Here is a 20,282-nt window from a genome sequence, read left to right as displayed (position 1 = left end):
GGATCCATGCTGAGGGGAGCTCTCCCTCCCCCAACACAGCATTGCACTTGAAATGTGGTGCTGGGCTGGGAGTGGTGGTGATTTTTTTTCCTGTCACAAGCCTCCTCAGGATTGTCACAAGCCCAGCACAAACTTATTTGCATATTAGGCCACACCCCCTGGCATCACCATTGTTTCACACAAAAGTTTTTTTTTCTTGCAGAAAAAGCCCAGCAGGAACTCATTTGCACATTAGGCTGCACCTCCTGACACCAAGCCAACTGTAACTGCATTCCTGTGCATTTCTTCTCAAAAAAAGCCCTGAGCCTCCGCAAATATACATGAATGAATGAAGGTTCCTTACGCTGAATCAGACCCTTGGTTCATCAAAGTGAGTATCTGTGAGCCGCCCTGAGCCCGCCTTGGTGGGGGAGGGCGGGATACAAAAATAAATTTATTATTATTATTATTATTATTATTATTATTATTATTATTATTATTATTATTATTATTATTATTATTATTATTATTATCTACTCAAACTGGCTCTCTAGGGTCTTAAGACCTCTGCCTGAGACCCTAGAGAGCCAGTTTGAGTAGACAATACTCACTTTGATGAACCAAGGGTCTGATTCAGCGTAAGGAACCTTCATTCATTCATGAATGCCTGGTCCTTTCAACCCGTCACAGGGCCGGTGCTAGAGTTTTCGGTGCCCTAGGCGAGCTGCCCACTAGTACCCCTCCAAAAATTTTTTAAAAACAGAGAATTTTAGGAGAAATTAAGAAACGTGAAACTATTTACATTTTTAATTTACAGGGGTTTTTATTTTAAATGTTAATTTTTTAAAAAAACATTGTGAGATTAAGCAATAAAAATTGTGAGAATACTACTTAATCCTTTTAACTGGAGGTGCCAGGGACAAGACCTTGTGCATGTGAGAAAGATGCTCTACCACTCAGCTATGGCTCTCACTCCATGGCTCTGTTAAAGTAGAGTAGGAAGGATGAGTGGCAGCACACAACTTCAACAGGAGCCAATTTTTTAGAAACTGGGTGTGAATTTATATCTCCCGTTTCCTGTATTCTGTACTATAAGATTGCTTTTACTGGAAATGTCAAATTCAATAGTTATTTTAACAAAAAGATTTATAACACTAAATATTAAAATGTTGATGTCGCACAGTTTAGAGACAACAATATGTGACAATCTCTGTATTTTAAGAAAGTATTGCAGATATATACTTGTATTATTTGAAAGTACTCTCTATGCAGATTAAGACTGATTTGTAATCTTTATCTCTTTTTCCTTCTTATTCCCCATTCTCAACCTTTTGAAACTAATAAAACTTTTAAATGCCAATTTTTTAGAAACTGTAATTGGCTCTTCTTCAGCTTTTACAATTGGTTAATTTATCCCTACCAGGCTCTGAAGAGTGCACAGGCACCGTCTACTTTTGCATTTCCCAGGTCACAAACCTGGGGAACACAAAACTGGCCGGACAGCATCTGCACTCCATGGAGCCTGCTTTCCATTGGGGAAGGCAGGCTCCACGGAGCACACATGCTGCACATGGAAAGAGGGGGTGCTAGGCCAGGTGGCACCCTATGTGGCCACCTACTTGGCCTACTCCCATGCACCAGTCTTGCAACTGGAGATGCCAGGGACTGAATCTTCTGGATGCCAAGCAGTTGCTCTACCTCCAAACCACAGCCGCTCCCTCAAAGTTAGAAAGGCAGAATTAGGGATGGGCACAGACCTGAACCTGAGCCAAAATTCAGACTGAACCTTGGCTGGTCCACAAACTCCACTGCCCTGTTCAGTTTGGGTGTTAAGCCTCCCACTCATGCACACTACTTCCAGGCAGCATCTGGCAGTGCCCCTGGTATGCCTGCATTATCCAGAAGTGAGATGAGCACATTGTCCAATGTGCTTGTGTCACTTCCAGGTAGCATGGGCACATTGGGGATGGGGTTGACACCACTCGAAAGTGGCATGTGCGCATCAGGGGGCTGACATGCTTGCATCGCTTCTGGATGATGCAGGCACGCTGGGGTTGGTGCCTGACATCACCCAGAAGTGATGTACACATGTCACCAGGGGAACCTTTAACCAGTTCAGTTTGGGCAGGTTTTGCTCGGGGGTTCAGTTCGGGGCCACCCAGTTCACGAACCCTGAACCAGGCTTTCCCAGACTGCATCCTTCCCGAGGCAGGATATCAGTTTCCAGTCTAGACTGGTACCTTAGAAGATAAACATAGAAGAAATTTTAATTGATGTGTTCGAACATCGTTTTATAATTGTTTGTGTATCTATACAATTATATGGATGTGGTGTTGCAGGAGAGTTTTATGGATACCATGGACTGCCAAAAAGGCAAACAAGTAGCAGTTTCAAGATCAAATCAAGCCTCCCTAGAAGTTAAAATGGCTACACTGAGGCCATCACATAGCACCTTAATTTATTGTAGTTTTAACTTTTATGTAACCGTTTTTAAATGTATGTATCAACTGTATTTTAAAATTGTTTTATGTAAATCATGGGATACCATGTCTTGTTAGCCGCCCTGAGCCTGCTTCGGCCGGGAGGGCGGGATACAAATAAAAGTTTATTATTATCATCATCATCATCATCATCATCATCATCATCATCATCATCATACTTTTGGTCATATTATGAGAAGACAAGAGTCACTGGAAAAGACAACGATGCTAGGAAAAGCTGGAGGCAGCAGAAAAAGAGGAAGACTCAACATGAGATGGAGTCACTTAAAAGTTTGCAAGAGTTCGGCAAGGCTGTTAATGATAAAGACTCTTTATTTGATAGGGTCACCATAAGTCAGAAGCAACATGATGGCACATAACACTCACATGTCTACATTTTGTAAGCCCTCCTCTGGCATTGAGGAAAAGTGAGCTATATTAAATAAATAAAATTCTGCTCAATGGTGCTTCATCTGGACCTTTTGTGGCTCTCATTTAACATTTCGATTGATCCACACAATGCAGGTTTCACCATTGTGCAGGAGGACAATTCTGATCTACTCTCCTCTCCCATCCAGTCATGAGGAAGACACTGAAAAATCTGCCTTTTCTCTTGTTAAGTACTGTCACTGTTCCCATGAACTTCCTGTAATTGTTCTTTAGAGGGCCTGCTGAAGTTCTACTCTACAGGTTTTGTTTTGGACGGGGTAATACTTGAGGTGGAGACACCTGTCTTCTTGAGCCAAATTAGTTTCTCCATTAAAGAAAGATGAATAGATTTGTGTCTGCAGTTTTTTCACAAACCATGACTCAAATCTGATTCGGTTTTTGTTCTACATAGCAGGCTACGGATAGACTGGGAAGGGACTCCCTCTCCCCTTTATGCACAGATTTAATGTAGGGTCACCAGCTCCTGATTGGGAAATATTTGGAGGTTTTTTGGGGGGGAGGGAGCCTGAGGAGGTGAGGGTTTGGGGAGAGGAAGGACTTCAATAGGGTATAATGAGGTATAATCGTCTTCAGTTGAACTGATCTCTGTCACCTGGAGATCAGTTGTAATCCCAGGAGATCTCCAGCCATTGCCTGGAGGTTGGCAACCATCATTTAATGCCAACAGTGGCTCTTGGAACCTCAAAACATATGCAAAATCCCATTGCTGCTTCGTGAAGTCTATGCATGTGGTGCATGCATGCATGGATTTTTTTTATTGTTTTCGTCTTCTTTCAAATCCTTCCTCTTTTTTAAAATCTATGTTTAGAATGGTGGTTATCACTAAATTGCTTTGGTTGTAGTGCATGACTAATGCACATTTTTTACCTTGAATGACCTTGGTCAGGGTATCTGAAGGGTCATCTTTTTCCTTGCAGTAATCACATCCCTGATGGGTAGTTTATCCTTAAAAAGCTCCTTTGTAGAGTTGCTTTTTGCTCCTTGTTGCCTGTCTTTTTTCCCTATTGAGGGTAAGAGCGCTTGGGGCACAGTTTCAATAGGGGAAGCAAACTGCGTAGGGAACTTTTTTCCGGCACTTCAGCCCAATTCATATCTCATACACAGCTTTTTAAGTCTATGGCGCTCACTGGAAGATCTAAAAGAATGTGAAGCTTCATCCTAAAATAGCCACTGAAGATCTATAGATGCCTCTGCCTTCAGAGGTTAGTCAGATGATTACTATAAATAGTATTTTTAATATAATTTTGTTTTTTATAATTTTATTATATTGTCTTGTTTTTAAGCTGAATTGTTGATTTTAACATGTTGTTAGCCACCCTGAGCCCATAAGGGGAGGGCAGGATACAAATCTAATGAGATAGGTAGGTAGGTAGGTAGGTAGGTAGGTAGGTAGATAGATAGATAGATAGATAGATAGATAGATAGATAGATAGATAGATAGATAGATAGATAGATAGATAGATAGATAGATAGATAGATAGATAGATAGAGCCTTCTCTGTGGTTGCACTCCAATTATCTCTTAAACCTAATCAGACTCAGGACAGCATTGTCCTCTCTGACAGACAGTGGGTCTTTGGGTTCTCAGGGAGAGCTCTTTCCACATCACTACCACACAATCCTTTTAGCAGGTGATGCTGAAGACTGAACATGGGAAAATTTGCATGCCAAGCAGATGCTGTACTGCTGAACCACAGTTCTACCACCAGAATTATGGAACACTCTTTCCACTAACATGTGTCCATCATTGTTCTTGTTGTACTCAGTTCTGCTAAGCATATGGCACTTGGTTGAGCTTTCTTTATTTACTTGGAATTATTTCTCTGTCACTGCTTATACTGCTTATTAGTTCTAGTTCTTGTTATTTTAAATTGATTGTTTTGGTATTTTGTATTTATATGTCTGTTTGTGTGCATGCATGCACATCGGGAAGTCATGGTGACCTCTGATGACTGACCCCTACTGGGGGCCTGGAGGATATTCAGGTCAGGGGTAGAGAATCAGTCTGTGGAGTGGAGATAGATTGCAGCTGGGAACCAAGTGGTTTTTGCTCCTTGTCCACTCCTCATCCTGAACAACAACAACAAAAAAAATTGGTATGATTTCTCTTTACCAGAGTGAATAAATTGGAATGGGGAAAGGTGCAGATAAAGAAGAGCCAAAGAGGAGGGGTCAAATGGAAGGGATGTGGCTAGGAGAAAGGGGCTGCACTCAAGGGGGAAAGGGGCCAGTTGTACCTGGTGCCCAGAGTCCATGAAAACCTGAAACCAGCCTGGGTGATACCTATGAGAATGTTTGTTGTTGCCATCAGGTCACAACTGATTTATGGAGACCCCATATGGTTTTCAAGGCAAGAGATGCCAAGAGGTGGTTTGCCATTGGTTGTTGTCTGCTTCATGACACTGGTATTCTTTTGTGGTCTTCCATCCAAATACCAACCAGAGCTGACCCTACTTGGCTTCCAAGATCTAATGAGACCAGGCTAGTCTGGGCTATTTAGCTCAGGGCCCTGAGTAGTCTACATTAATAGGAAACTTGGGCCACTGATCTTCTGACCTCCAAACAGAACTCTGTCCTGAGAGAGCTTTGTGGAAGATGCCCAACCCAACTGTTACAGCTGAGATCTGTAAATTAATAAGCAGGGCTGTTGGGTGCTTGCAAAACAGCCTTGAGCTGGTACAGTCAGTGCTGGGGATGGCTGCTCTCACTGAACACTAACACCTGGTATGCACTGAGCTGATAACAGCAAAAAAAACATATTGCAGATGGAATTTTCCTGGAAGGTGGCTCATTCTCTTGGCATTACTATTGGACCCCGCTTGGACATTTCTATGGCATTGTTAGCCATAAATTCTTACTTTCAGTCTGAAAGGAGCACTTTTCATTGCTTCTCAGCAAGCGCACAATATATGGCAGAATTTCAGCTACTGGGTTATTTTCCTTCCTGTTAGACAATTATTCTTTTTTCTTTTCTAAAAATACCACAGCTGAATTTCCCCGATTTTTTTTTTATCAGAGCATTCAAGCTGCTCATGATTTTCATTAAATAATGAATAGAACTTGCTGTGTTGTTTTACAGACTGATTGGATATTTGCAGAATTGTGAAGGGTGTGGTTGGATACTTGGGGGGAGGGGATGGTAGGGAATAGGGCCTGACCATTAGGGCTGCCAGCTGCAGGTTGGGAAATGCCTGGAGATTTTGGGGGTGGAGTCTGGGGAAGGCCAGGACCTCAGCAGGGCACAATGCCATAGATTTGACCCTTCAAAGCAGCCATTTTCACCAAGGGAGCTGAACTTGGTTGTCTGTAGATCAGTTGTAATAGGGGGAGATCTCCAGGCGCCACCTGGAGATTGGCAATCTGAGGCATCACTCAGCTCTTTCCCGTGATACTCTTGTTGTGAGAACAAAATGGAGGAGGGGAGAACCTTGCAGAGAGAGAGAGTCCCCTGTGCAAGCACCAAGTTGTCGCTGACCCATGGGGTGATGTCGCATCACGATGTTTTCTTGGCAGACTTTTTATGGGGTGGTTTGCCATTGCCTTCCTCAGTCATTTACACTTTACCAGCTTTATACTGAATCAGACCATGGGTCCATCAAAGTCAGTATTGTCAACTCAGATTAGTAAAAGCTCTCAAGCAGAGGTCTTTCCCATCACCTCTGAATTGGTCCTTTTAACTGGAGATGCCAGGGATTATACCTGGGAACTGCTACAAGCCAAGCAGATTCTGTACCATTGAGCCACAGTCCCTACTGTTGCCATGTTGAGTGGAATGAAAATAGGAAGACTATAAAATACTTTAATGGGCTTTATTTCTCTTCTGAGCCATGTAGTGCATTGATCTTCAAACAGTGACTTGTGGACTATGACCTAACGTGAGTTGACTGGTGACATCATCTTTTGCTCTTCTTAGATGACTTAAGCTTTAATAAAAAAGAAGGATATGAGAGAAAAGAAAACAGACAGAAAGCATTTGGGCCAGAGAGAAAATATTTATACTAAAATGTAAAAGTGGGTTCCACATAGATGGTTCTGGTTATAGGTGGACCCTGAGTATGCAAACGCTTGAAGGACACTGGGAATAGCACTGAGAAAAGCAGGGGCTTCTCATCATGACCACTGAGGGACAGTGGTCATCATTTGCTAAGAAGGGTTGTCTTGGATGTTACAAGCAGATGATTCCTCTGATCGCTGCCTGGGGCAGGGCTAAGGTTGCCAACTGATCTCCAAGCTTCCCCTGGAGAAAATGTTTGCTTTGGAGGGTGGACTCTATGGTATTATACCCTCTTGAAGTCTTTCTCCCTCCCAAACCCTGCCCTCTCCAGGCTCCACCCCCCCAGGCCCCAGATTTCCAAACCCAGAACTGGCAACCCTAGGTAGGGCCCATTGAAGTTTTTTAAATAATCTACTTCATAATATTCAATATACATGAGGCTACATAACACATGATGCACATATAGTACAATATCCGTGAGATAAGATTTCACAATCTAAACAAAGTTCAATATCTCTTTTTCGATGGATTCTTTAAAAAAAATTTATTCCAAAAAGTAACAAAGGGAGAACAGACTTGTACAAACTTGTCTTGTGTATCTCTGTCTCAATCCCAGCACTTTCTATATGCAGATATTTCCTCTCATTAACACAGTATACTAGACTTCCCTTAGCCATTCCTCAGTATCTGGTGCTGAGGAGACAGGGGGCCCCACTGAAGGTTTAAAAGCCCATGAAGTTGGTGCTGATACTTATCCAGTCCCCTGCACTCCCACGGGGGCAATGAAGTGGGTCCCATGTAAGGTCTGCCAGAGCAGTGGGTGTGAGGCCAAAGGTCTCCAAGCCTGCTGGGAACAGACATATTTTGAGCTTGAGAGACAGTGTCCAGAGCTGAAATGGTGTTTGCCTTCAACAGAAGGGTTTTGATGGTACTGGAGGAGAGAGCATTTACTTGTGGAAGTGACCCTGTTTGTCCCTTAGCTGCTCTGAATTCATTTTATTATGTCTACTCCTTTATCAGCGACCACAATTAGAAGTGTTCCCGCTTTGTTTATTTGAATTCTTTCCTGTTTCCTTATCCAAGCCTTTTCCGTAATCATTCCTGGCTTGGCACAAGCTGTGCAGTTTGTTTTGTCCTTCATGCTGCCAACTCTCTCCATCGACATTTCAGATACCCAGTCTCACAAGAAGTCCAGGAAGGGAGGGTGTGTTCAGCTGAGGAGAGTGGTTAACTTCATGTTCTGCTTCTGGGTTTCCCTGGAGGGATCAGGCTGAAAGGAAGCTGGTTTGGATGGATTTCTTGTCTGATCTTGACTGGATTTCTACATGGAAGACACAGCAGTAGCCATAATCCTTTTATATGTAACTGAGTTAGCTTTGTTGCTTGGACATAGCTCTGCTGAGGAAGAATAACTTGGGAGGAAAGGCCAAAAAATGCACTGATCACATTGTGCCACACTGTACATATTATACTGTGTGTATGTTCCATCAAGTCAGAAACAACTTATGGTGACTCCAGTTAAGGGCTTTCAAGGCAAATGAGAAACAGTGGTAGTTTGCCATTGCCTTCCTCTGAAGAGTCTTCCTTGGTGGTCCCCATCCAACTACCAAGCATTCTTAGTTTTTGAGATCTGACAAGGTCAGGCTATACTATGTTGTTCCACATCCCACAAATTGTATTTGGGGAGGTAGGAACTCCTCACAAGTAGCTGAGTCATGGAGAAGATAATCTTCTTCGTGGTCTCTGTGCCTCACACTTGTGGGATAGTGCACCTGCGCTGATCCCCAGATCAGTACCTAAAAAGCTCAGAATTTTTCGCACCAGGCCCCCCGTGAGCATGTGCAGAAGTCCCAGTATGAATGCTCACGAGGGCCAGCGCGAGGATCCCACCAGTTCCTTTTTGACCGCTGCACTGAAAACCGCCCTGAGCCCGCTTCGGTGGGGTAGGGTGAGATATAAATCGAATGAAATAAATAAATAAATACTGAAAGGATCTCGTCAGTTCTCTGGTTGGTACTTATCGTTTTCCTTCGGTTTTTTCCCTTTTTTCCTGCCTGTTGGCCTTTTTCCAGTTTTCTCCCTTTTCCTGGACTTTATTTCCTACAAAAAAAGAGAGAGAGAGAGAGATTTTAGTTCTGGACTTGGCCCTTTGGGGCATTTCCCCCCCCCCTCCTTCCTTCCCTGACTCATTTTGCCCTGTGTCGTCTATGGCAAAACGTTGGGGTTCTTCAAACAGTGCTTTCAGAGTGGAAACAAAATTGCACCCGCCAACGGTCACTGTCTCTGCCTTTTCTGCCTGGGTGAGGGGCACCGTGTCAGCTCGTGCCCTCGTTGCTCGAAATTTTCTAAGCAAACAAGGAAAAATCGAGCGGCCACGTTGTCAGTGGCCTTAGTTGAATTGGCTCTCAGACCACCGAAAATGGCATCAGGCCCTTCAGTACCGACGGGCGAGTTCACCCAACCTATGATTGTGGCATCAATGGGATCTTCGGCTGAAGCTACTTCTGTTGATCATGACTGCACCGTGAAGTGGGCAGCAGAGGCTCCGGCTGACTCCACACTGACAAAAAAAGCATCCAGATGATTCAGGATCCAAGCCTTCGCTACTGAAAAAGTACAAGTCTAAGGAAAAGCGTAAGAGACAGGATAGACTCTCTTGCACACCTTCCTCATGCAGGGACGCTTTGACACTGGATCCGGCAGCGGTGCAAACTGTTCCACCGCGCAAGCTCCTAGCTTCGCCTAGTCACCGGAGAAGCCCATTGGTGTCGGGTAGACTTGGATCACAACCAATCCACCTTTCGAGGTCGGAGCAAGATATCAACCTAACCTGTTGTCGGAGTGACAGCGGATCGGTATCGGAAGTAGAGGCATCAGTTCCTACAGAACCACTGGTCCCACTTCGACCGATCAGAGGACATTCACAGGAAAGGGAGGTGGAATCGAGAGTTCTCCTTCGTAGCCCTCCACCACCACCTATCTGGGAACAGTGCCCATGGCCATACTCTTACGGGGCTTATCCCTACCAATCACCATATCCATGGTACCCTCCCCACGATCTGTTGGACTGGGATCAGCGCTCGGAAGCTTCTCACTTCTCGAGGGTCTCGCATCGCTCGCCACCACATCACATACCCTCAGCGTCGGTATCGATCCCCCCAGGCAGGCACAAGGAGAGGCTTGGGGAATCCCAAGTGAAACCATCGACACCAACACATCCTTCGGTTCACGCATCAACCTCGCAGCTGTCGGAGCACTCCAATGCGAGAGAGGCATCCTCGATGTCCGACTCCAAGGCCGGTGACAAGGACTTGGACAAAACACAATTCGAACTATCACCTGACTCATATTGCGGAGGACCTTCCTATTTCCCCGTCGGAAGACCTTAAATCTTACGGGGATCTAGTAAAGCGCATGGCACAAGCTCTCTCCCTCACAGTGGTGCAGCCACAGCCTGTCATTGATGACACAGTCTTCAATATTATGCAACAGGACACATCAACAGCCATAGCTCTTCCCATCACCAAGGTCATTCTACAGGCAGTGAAGGACCCCTGGTCTAAGCCTGCCTCTACACCGATCTCCTCACGATGCTTGGACCATATGTACTGTATTCAAGAAACGGGGGGCGGAATTTCTCTTTACCCACCCTAAGCCCAATTCGGTGGTCGTCTCCTCATCATCTAAGGCGTGCAAGACCCATTCTACTCCTCCAGACAAGGAGGGAAATAGACAATGCTGGCAGATGTTTTTACTCTGCTGGGGCTCTAGGTGTGAAGATCTCAAATTATGTCGCCTGCATGGCGTGCTACCAGTACTCCATCTGGGAGCAGCTTACACTCCTAATTTCCTCCCTTCAAGAGGACAAGCGATAATCGGCGAGGAAGCTGCAAAAGGAGGGTTTGGCTTTGAACAAGCAACAACTAACCGCCTCCAAGCACATGGTGGAATTGTCAGCTAAAACACTCACCTCTGCCATTTCTCTTTGCTGTCATTCATGGTTACAGTTGACAGCCCTACAACCTGACACTAGGGCATATGTGGAAGACCTTCCTTTTGAGGGAGAAGGGTATTCAGTTCTACCATGGACAGTGTCCTGCAAGAAATGGACAAAAGCATTAAAACCTTGCGGAACCCTTGGGTCCCTGCCTCTTCTCGCTAGGGAAAATCTAAGCCTTGGCACAAGCCGTGGCCTAAAAGACCTTACCAGAAGTACTCACCTGATAATTCCTGGAGACCTCGTTCAGTGCAAGCTGACTTCGGCCGCTACCACCTCAGGCAAACCCAGGGGGTCCCATGCCCCAAAACAGGGCCTATGCTGTCCGCCATGCTCTCCTCCCTTGGCCCCGCCCACCTCCACCCCCACTTACCTGCTTAGAGGACCATCACCACAAACCAATGGGTCCTCTCCATAATAGAGAGGGGTTACATGATAGAGTTCGATTGGGTTCCAACAAACTCAATCTTTGTCATCACACCATCCTCCCCCCCTTTGGTAGAAGAAGTCTGCAATCTTCTGGAGAAACACGGCCAGAGGCACGGGGTTTTACTCCTGATATTTCCTAGTTCCCAAGCGGGACGGTGGCCTGAGACCGATTGTGGATTTGCGGAACCTGAACAAATTCATTGTGTATCAAAAGTTTTGGATGTCCACACTACAGACCATTTTACCGCTCATCAACAAAGGGGATTGGATGGCTACCTTGGACCTCAATGATGCCTGTTTCCATGTCAGCATCCATCCATCTTTCAGACAGTACCTCTGGTTTGTATCGACAGCCCTACAACCTATCAAGGTGATGATAGTTGTAGGCGCCCATCTCAGACTCCAAGGTATTGTCGTTTTTCGGTATATTGACGATTGACTACTGGTCGTGGATTCGGAGGATCATCTATCCAGTCACCTTTCCATCACACTTCACCTTCTCCAAACCCTTGGTCTGCAAGTCAACACAAAAAAGTCACATTTGCTCCCCTCCCGGACAGTTCAATTCATCAAGGCACTCCTGGACACAGAGCAGCACCGTGCCTTCCTGCCCCACCAGAGAGCATTGGATGTCATCGCTCTCATTCATCTTCTTGATTCAGAAAGTGGGGCACAGTGCAACAGCTACAGAGGCTGTTGGGCCTGATGGCAGCAACTACCAACGTACTGTTGTTTGCGAAACTTTACATGAGGCCACTCCAAGTTTGTTTCTTAAAACGGTTTCACCCGCTATGGGTCTCCCCCTGAAAGAAATTCCGGATCCCCCCTCAGTCCTACAGTCTCTGGCATGGTGGGATGTGTGGGACATCTGTCAGGGAGCACCCTTCCACTTACTTGTAATGACAGTCACGATTGCCACTGGTGCTTCCCTATGGAGGTGCGGCACACACCTGGTGTGTGTGAGGGCCATGGCCTCAGCAACTGACTCTCTGCCACATAAACCTCTGGAGTTATTGGCGATCCACTTTGTGCTCCGGTCCTTTCGTCCCTTGATAATGGGCAAAGCTGTGGCAGTACTTACGGACAATACAACAGTCCTCTGCTATGTAAACAGGCAGGGTGGAACAGTGTCTCGCAAACTCTGCGCACTCGCCATTGAACTGTGGCAGGAGTGTCTAGACTTCAACATCTATGTGAAGGCTTCCCATCTCCCAGGAGTTCTCAACTTGCAAGCGGACTCCCTGAGCAGGGGAACTGCATCTCCCCACAAATGGGAAATCAACTGGGGTTACCTTCAACCAGTTTTTCGGCAATGGGGGCATCCCCAGATAGACGTCTTCATGACTGCTCTGAATCGGAAGTGCAGTCGGTTCTGCACCGAAGGAGGGATCCAGCCTCCTTAGGGGACAGAATTCTGTTCCCTTGGGCAGATCGCTTCCTATATATGTTCCCACCTCTCCCGCTCCTGACAAGGGTAGTCAACAAGCTTCTGAGGGAACGGCTGAAATGTATACTAACAACGCCATGGTGGCCTCAGCAGAATTGGTTCCCGATTCTTCTCCAGCTCGCTCAGGGAACTTTTCATCATTTTCCAGCAGAGCCAGACCTCCTTTTGGCCCAGGGAGGTCAAGTGTTCCATCACAACGCACCTCTTCTCAAGTTGACGGTGTGGTTCATCGATCCCTAGATTTTTCAGACAGGGTCCAACACGTCCTCTTGAACAGTAGGAAGTTGTCTACCCACCTTTCCTATGAGAGGAAATGGGCACAGTTTGTTACGTTTTTGGCCGGAAGGGAAGGCCCGCCCCAACTGGCTGGCCTGCCTCTCATCTTTGACTTTCTTTTGTCTCTCATCGATGTTGGCCTTACCTTTTCCTCAGTCAGGGTTTATTTGTCGGCTATATCCGCCCTGCATGTGCCAATTGTGGGACACTCAGTGTTTGCGCACCCGCAGAGAAAACGTTTTTTGAAAGGGCTTCTCAGACCTTCTCAGAAAGGGCTTCTCCATCTAAAGCGCCTTCAGTTTTGTGGGACTTGCCTTTAGTTTTGGATAGGCTGACTAGACGGCTGTTTGAACCTATGGCAACCTGTTCTCTGCAACTGCTATCGTGGAAGACTGCATTTTTGGTGGCAATCACATCAACTAGACGCGTTGGGGAACTCATGGCTATGTGTTGCAACCACCCATACTTAGTTTTTCATGAGTCTGGTGTATCCTTAGCCCCAGACATTTGCTTTCTCCTCAAGGTGGTTTCTCAGTTCCACCTCAACTTAGAGGTCTGGCTTCCCACGTTTTACCCTACATCTCCTCAACAGAAAAGCGGCGTCTGCATGCACTAGATGTCAAGCATGCACTGCTCTTTTATATGAGTCGTTCCAAGAGCTTTCGTAGGGACCCACATCTTTTTGTGTCCTATGTTGCCTCTAGGTTGGGGTGCAAAATTTCCTCTCAAAGGCTCTCCAAATGGCTCACTGAAACTATTAAACTCTGTTACCTCTTAAACAAGAAGCCGTTGCCTGGACCCATATGTGGGCATTCTACTAGGGCTATGGCTACATCGACAGCGTTCCTGAAGGGTGTCTCCTTGCCAGATGTCTGCAAGGGAGCCACGTGGTCCTCTCTGCATGCTTTCATGAAGCATTACGCCCTGGACGTGCGTACGCAGCAGAGGACTAGGTTGGGAGCTGTGGTGTTGCAAGCTGTTTCTTCAGGTTGACCGTCTGCTCCCGCCTCCAGGTATGTCTAGTTTGCTAATCTCCCACAAGTGTGAAGCACAGAGACCACGAAGAAGATAAACAGGTTGTTTTCCTGTAACTGATGATCTTCAAGTGGTCATTTGTACATTCGCACTACCCACCCTCCTTCCCCACTGCTGACGGTCTCCCTGTTATAGGAGCTTCCAGCGGTCGGACGGAAGTAGCGGGATCCTCACGCTGGCCCTCGTGAGCATGCGTACTGGGGCTTCTGCGCATGCTCACGGGGGGCCTGGTGTGAAAAATCCCAGACTTTTTAGGTACCAATCTGGGGATTGGCGCAGGCACACTATCCCACAAGTGTGAATTCACAGATGACCACTCAAAGATCATCATTTACAGATAAGCAACCTGTTTTTGCCCCTCCCCAGCAACTGGTATTCATGGGGTTGCTGCCTTTAAGTATGGAAGTCTCATTTAGTCATTGCTGCTAGATTATTCATCAGGTACAGAAGTGTGATAAAATTTGTTCCTTAAATGCAGGGCATTATTATTTTTTAAGTAGGAACTCCTTTGCATATTAGGGCACACACCCAATGTAGCCAATCCTCCAGGAGCTTACAGGGCTCTCTTTGTACAGGGCCTACTGTAAGCTCTTGAAGGATTAGCTACATCAGGGTTTTGTGGCCTAACATGCAAAGGAGTTCCTGCTACAAAAAAAGCCCTACTTAAATATATTTAATGTCAATTGCACAGCTGTATGGTGAGAAGCTCACACTTGCTAACAAAAGAAGAGTTGGAACCCCAGGGATTTTACCTGTTAGCACATTGCAGTGGTGTGAACCACAGCTTTCTTTCCCCATAGGAATGCAAAATCTGGCTGAATTTTTGTTCATTTGAACACTCATAAATTAAATCATTGACCCTAAAGATCCTTCAAGAACAGCCAGGAAATTCCATGCTGGTGCATACTGTCCTCAGGTGCTCTGTTAAAGAGATGAAATTTTGTCTTTGTGTTTGTGCATGGAAATAGTTTTGTGTTGCAATGTTGAGATGGCTAATCATACTCAAGCACTGTCACAGGAATGACAACTGTCCCTGCAACAGATCCAGGTGACATCACATCTCTAGCTGCAGATGCTAGCACAACATGTCCTGAATTAGGAGCATAACTTGAACTCTTTCTACTGAGCTTCTTAAAGACATAGTTCTCTTATCAATTCAGTGTCATTGTAATCAACTGTGGTTGTTCAATCAGTTATTTGCAATTGGGGTGTATATAATTTTCTACTTTGTAAGAAGGAAGGAAGGAAGAAAGAAAGAAAGAAAGAAAGAAAGAAAGAAAGAAAGAAAGAAAGAAAGAAAGAAAGAGAGAGAGAGAGAGAGAGAGAGAGAGAGAGAAAGAAAGGAAGGAAGGAAGGAAGGAAGGAAGAAAGAAAGAAAGAAAGAAAGAAAGAAAGAAAGAAAGAAAGAAAGAAAGAAAGAAAGAAAGAAAGAAAGAAAGAAAGAAAGAAAGAAAGAAAGAAAGAAAGAAAGAAAGAAAGAGAACCAACCAACCTTTGGCTGTACCTCAATTTATCCTAATGTTCCTAATAAGAACTAGTGAGATATGTTCTTCTGTAATGTAAACTTCCCATTCTATTCCAGTACACTGTGTCTTCTAATCCGATTTTTAAGTGTAACATCAAGACAGATGCTTCCATCTTGCATTAAACTTGTGTTCCGTTCCACCACTGAGCAGCTGACACAGTACATACAATTTTTGCCTTGATCATCACATTGCATAGGAGTTTCTCTCCATCTGTCAGCAGGGGAAAATAGCTATCGTTAGGCTATTCAGGACAGTGTGGTGTAGGGGTCAGTGCTGTACTAGGACTGAGGAGACTTGAGCTGAAGTCTTGTTTCAGCCATGAAGTCTCTCCACACACTGCCCCCAGATCTGCAGGAATGTTCACAGCTGGGGATCACAACCCTTCAGTAGAGTGGCACATTCACATGCTTGGCCTAATTGTACAACAAGGCATCCAAAGAGTTCCAGTAAAGTCTCAGCGGTGGGGTTTCCAACAGGCTTGCCGACAAATGTTTTGCCCCTTGAATAGAGGCATAATATATGGAAATGAGCAGCTGAAGCTTTTTCATGGCACAGAGCAAAATGACATCACGTGGAACAAACACCCCATTAAGCCTCTATTAAAGGGACAGGACATTTTTCTCCAGGCCTGGTGGCAATCTTACTCAAAAAAGGCAGGACTACAGCTCTGAGATCATACCCATCCATGCCCACTCTAGAAATAGCACTTTAGCATGCTTCTTCTGCAATCTTACAAGTAATCCTCAAATGCAGCTCCCACACTTACTCCCTTGGGGTAACAGCATGTCGTAGACCAGCCTCACACAATGTTGTTACAAGGCTTTCCTTTTGTGCAATCTTCTTGGGAGTCTGCCATGAAAACGTTGTGAAAGCAACATCACCCCAGAGTCGGAAACGACTGGTGCTTGCACAGGGGACTTTCCTTTTCCTTGGGAAGCTCCCCCAGGAGAGATGGGCTCCTTCTGGCCTCAGAATTGGGAAGGAGAGGGGATCCCCAGCCCCTGGTCCTCTTCCTTCCCCAGAGTCTGTCCCTGTCTCTCTCTGTCTCTCTTTGTCTCTCTCATCTGAGCTCAGGCTGGCCTGTATCCAATCCCCTTTCACTGTCCTGAGCTCAGGGATGGGGTCAAGTCAGGGCTGGCATCAGCTTCTGACACTGTTCTCATGGCACATGCACATTGAAGCCCTTCAGTCTACAGCAGCATGGAATGGGGATTATGGAACACTGCTGTGCAGATAGGGTATAAAATACCTTATGCCAGGGGTGGCCAACGGTAGCTCTCCAGATGTTTTTTGCCTACAACTTCCATCAGCCCCAGCCATTGGCCATGCTGGCTGAGGCTGATGGGAGTTGTGGCAAAAACTTCTGGAGAGCTACCGTTGGCCACCCCTGCCCTATGCTGTGGTCCAGGTCACATGGACCTCTTTCTCTTTCTCCATGGCACACAGCCAATTGTAAAAACAATCCCGCGGCATTGGGGGGGGGGGTCTTCTTTACCACAGAGGCCCTGTAAGTCAACAGGGTTGCCAGCTCCAGGTTGGAAAATACCTGGAGATTTTGGGGGTGGAGACTGAGGAGGGTGGGGTTGGGGAGGGGAGGACCCTCAGCAGGATATAATGCCAGAGAGTCCAATATCCAAAGCAGCCATTTTCTCCAGGGGAACTGATCTCTTGTCACCTGGAAATCAGCTGTAATCACAGAAGATCTCCAGCCACCACCTGGAGGTTGGCAATCTTTTAAGGCAGCTTCCCCCCCCCTCCTGTTACACCCTGAATGTTAATATAACTGCAAAGAACTAGTTTTTTTTAGTCCAGCAGAGGTGCATGGAGACTGAGAATTTGTTTGTGGGGCAGCTGGGTAAGATTTCCCATTCCTTGTTGTATATTTTGTTGTTGCTCACTCGCACAGTTGTGTCCGATTCTTTGCGACCCCATGGACAGGCCCTTTTGTCTTCCACCATCCTCTGGAGTCTGCTCAAATTCGTGTTTGTTACATCAGTAACACTGTCCAGCCATCTCATCTTTTGCCGTCCCCTTCTTCTTTTGCCTTCTGTCTTTTGCCTCTGTCCTTGTTGTATAAGGTAACTGGAAATTATGCATGTGAAAAGTTAATTAGTAAAGCAGGGGATTAAATTTATTCTAACTGGTATAATTGCTTTAATTATATTGTTATTATAGGGCAAATTGTGGTTTGGTTACAGCATTTTATTTACCTGATTTTATCTACTTCATTTATAACCTGCTTTCCTTGCTAAGATTTAAGGCAGATTGCAAAGGATAAAAAGTCCAATCAGACTGCAAAGGCCCCCAATAAGCAATGTGGAAGGGGTAGGATGGCATGATTTGAAAACAGTGTTGTCAGCACTGAGCTCCTTGAAAGAGGAGTGCAAGAACCCAGCACCTTTGCAGAGAAATTGCTCTAGTCTCATCACAAAGTTTTTTTGCAAACAGGAATGCATTGTTTAGTTGAAGCACTTAAAGTTAATTCATCCTGCAAAAGTTTCACTTCTGATTTAGCCACACAGAGCTCAAAGAGGCAGAGGTTTCTTACCAGCAATCCTAAGCAACCAATTTCCCCATTCCTTCTCTCCACTTCCATTAAATCTGGGCTCAGCTAATTTGATCTGACAGTATATATAAAATAGCATATTTTGAAACCTCAGCCTGGCAGTGAGTATTCAAGTTCTGCATGGAAGAATTAGCAAGCAGTATTAGCTTACAATAAAGTGGTCCACAAAGACAAAGAAGAGAGGAGACTTGCTTATAACCAGACTTTCAATACTGGTAGCAGAACAAGGCAGAACCATTTAAACTCTGGAGAGGCAGAATATACATAAATTTGGAATAAGGCCCTTTGTCAGTCACACCCCACACCCTATTTAAATATGCTGATTTTGTTATGCAGAAGTGAGAAGCCTTCCTCCATGCAAGAGAGATATGTGCTTGAACCTCCAACCCCTTGTGATAGATATTTCACTTGGGGACATGTAAACAGTGGGGATGTAGTATATGGGATCTGTCTCTTTAAGAGACAGGCTTAGATCCTAAATGGAACTCCCTTTCTTCACATGAAGGAGTGTCTCTTCTGAGACATTCTAGTTAGAACTGGGTTGTTAGTCATTAGGAGTCCAGCTGCTGTTATGAGGGCTGGATCTGACATAAATGAGACCTTGTCAGGTTGGGCCATGTGTGTCATAAAATGTAATGTCAGGAAGCAGAGATATAAACTTAATAAAGGACACAGGCAAACACAATTAAAGATTTTTTAAGAACTTAAAATGGCTCATTGGTCTTAAAGGTGCTTTCTTTGTATCTCTCCCAGGGATCCAGGGGAGGAGCCTCAGCCAATAGAAGGAAGAGAGGCTTGGCTCAGTAGCTCTGCTGTGCAATTGTGCGAGTTCTTCCTCCCCCCTTTCCCCCAAGGGAGGAGCCTCAGCCAATGGAGAAAATAGAGGGTTTGCTCTGTAGCTCCTGTGTGATTGAGCAAGCCTGGCAAAGCAAGCTGTGATGCAAGAGAGAGGGAGAAGGAAGCAGCCAGCAGTCAGTTGCTTGGTGGCCTGATAGGAGCCCTCTGGGGACCTGATTTGGCCCCTGGGCCACATATTTGACACCCCTGGTCTAAGTTGTTCCCTACCTCACTGTTCTGCACAATAAAGGGAGTACTGAAGACATCCTCCTATCTGCTGCATCTGACTGTAGGGCAGACCATTTACCCACCTGCACGGTGAGTATACTTTACAGAGGAGCCAAACACCACAATGGCAGAGTTGGAATTTGAACCTAGGTCTGCCAGATACTAATCCAAAAGTCTAACCACTACACCACAGTAGAACAAAGCAAGAATCAAGTTTCACCTTTAAGGCCAACCAATTTTTATTCAGAATGTAAGCTTTCATGCGCTCTCTTAAGCACACTTCATCAGATGAGGGGATCAGGTATTGTGAGCTGAAATACAAGCAGTCTGGCAAACTCACTGGTCACACTTAAACTCACACTTAAAACAGTGTGGCTACGCCAATGGTCTTGATAGCCATAAAAGGTAATAAAATTCTCTGCCAAATGGTGTTTCTGCAAATCTAGGTGAATCACAAAAGGACATGTATATCCAACTTGTAGTCCACCCAATCAACTTATCAACATCATTCTATACATATTAAACATCATTCTAGTCTGCCATTAGAAAACAAGAATACATAAAATGAAAATGGGTTGAGTATATGTAAAGAGATAAATAGCCAATATCCCTTATTTGAGTATGTCAGTATAAAACATTATTCTGATACACTATTACAGGGGTGGCCAACGGTAGCTCTCCAGATGTTTTTTGCCTACAACTCCCATCAGCCCCAGCCATTGGCCATGCTGGCTGGGGCTGATGGGAGTTGTAGGCAAAAAACATCTGGAGAGCTACCGTTGGCCACCCCTGTGATACACTATTATAAAAGAGAAATACATTGGAATACTGTGGATGTATAGGTATACTCACTGAGAGTGGGTTTAGCATATGTAATAAAATGAGATATCCCACAGTGTCTCTTTCTAGAGATTTCAGGGGTGGAGCCTGGCAAGAAAAGGGTTTCTGAAGAGGAAGGACCTCCGTGGGGTGTAATGCCAGTGAGGTGTGGTGCTTTGCAAAGCAGCCATTTCCTTCAAGGGAAATAATATTTGCAATC

The sequence above is a fragment of the Heteronotia binoei genome, chromosome 1 (assembly GCF_032191835.1).
Source record: "Heteronotia binoei isolate CCM8104 ecotype False Entrance Well chromosome 1, APGP_CSIRO_Hbin_v1, whole genome shotgun sequence".
Lineage (NCBI taxonomy): Eukaryota > Metazoa > Chordata > Lepidosauria > Squamata > Gekkonidae > Heteronotia > Heteronotia binoei.
Note: the sequence above shows the minus strand (reverse complement) of the source record.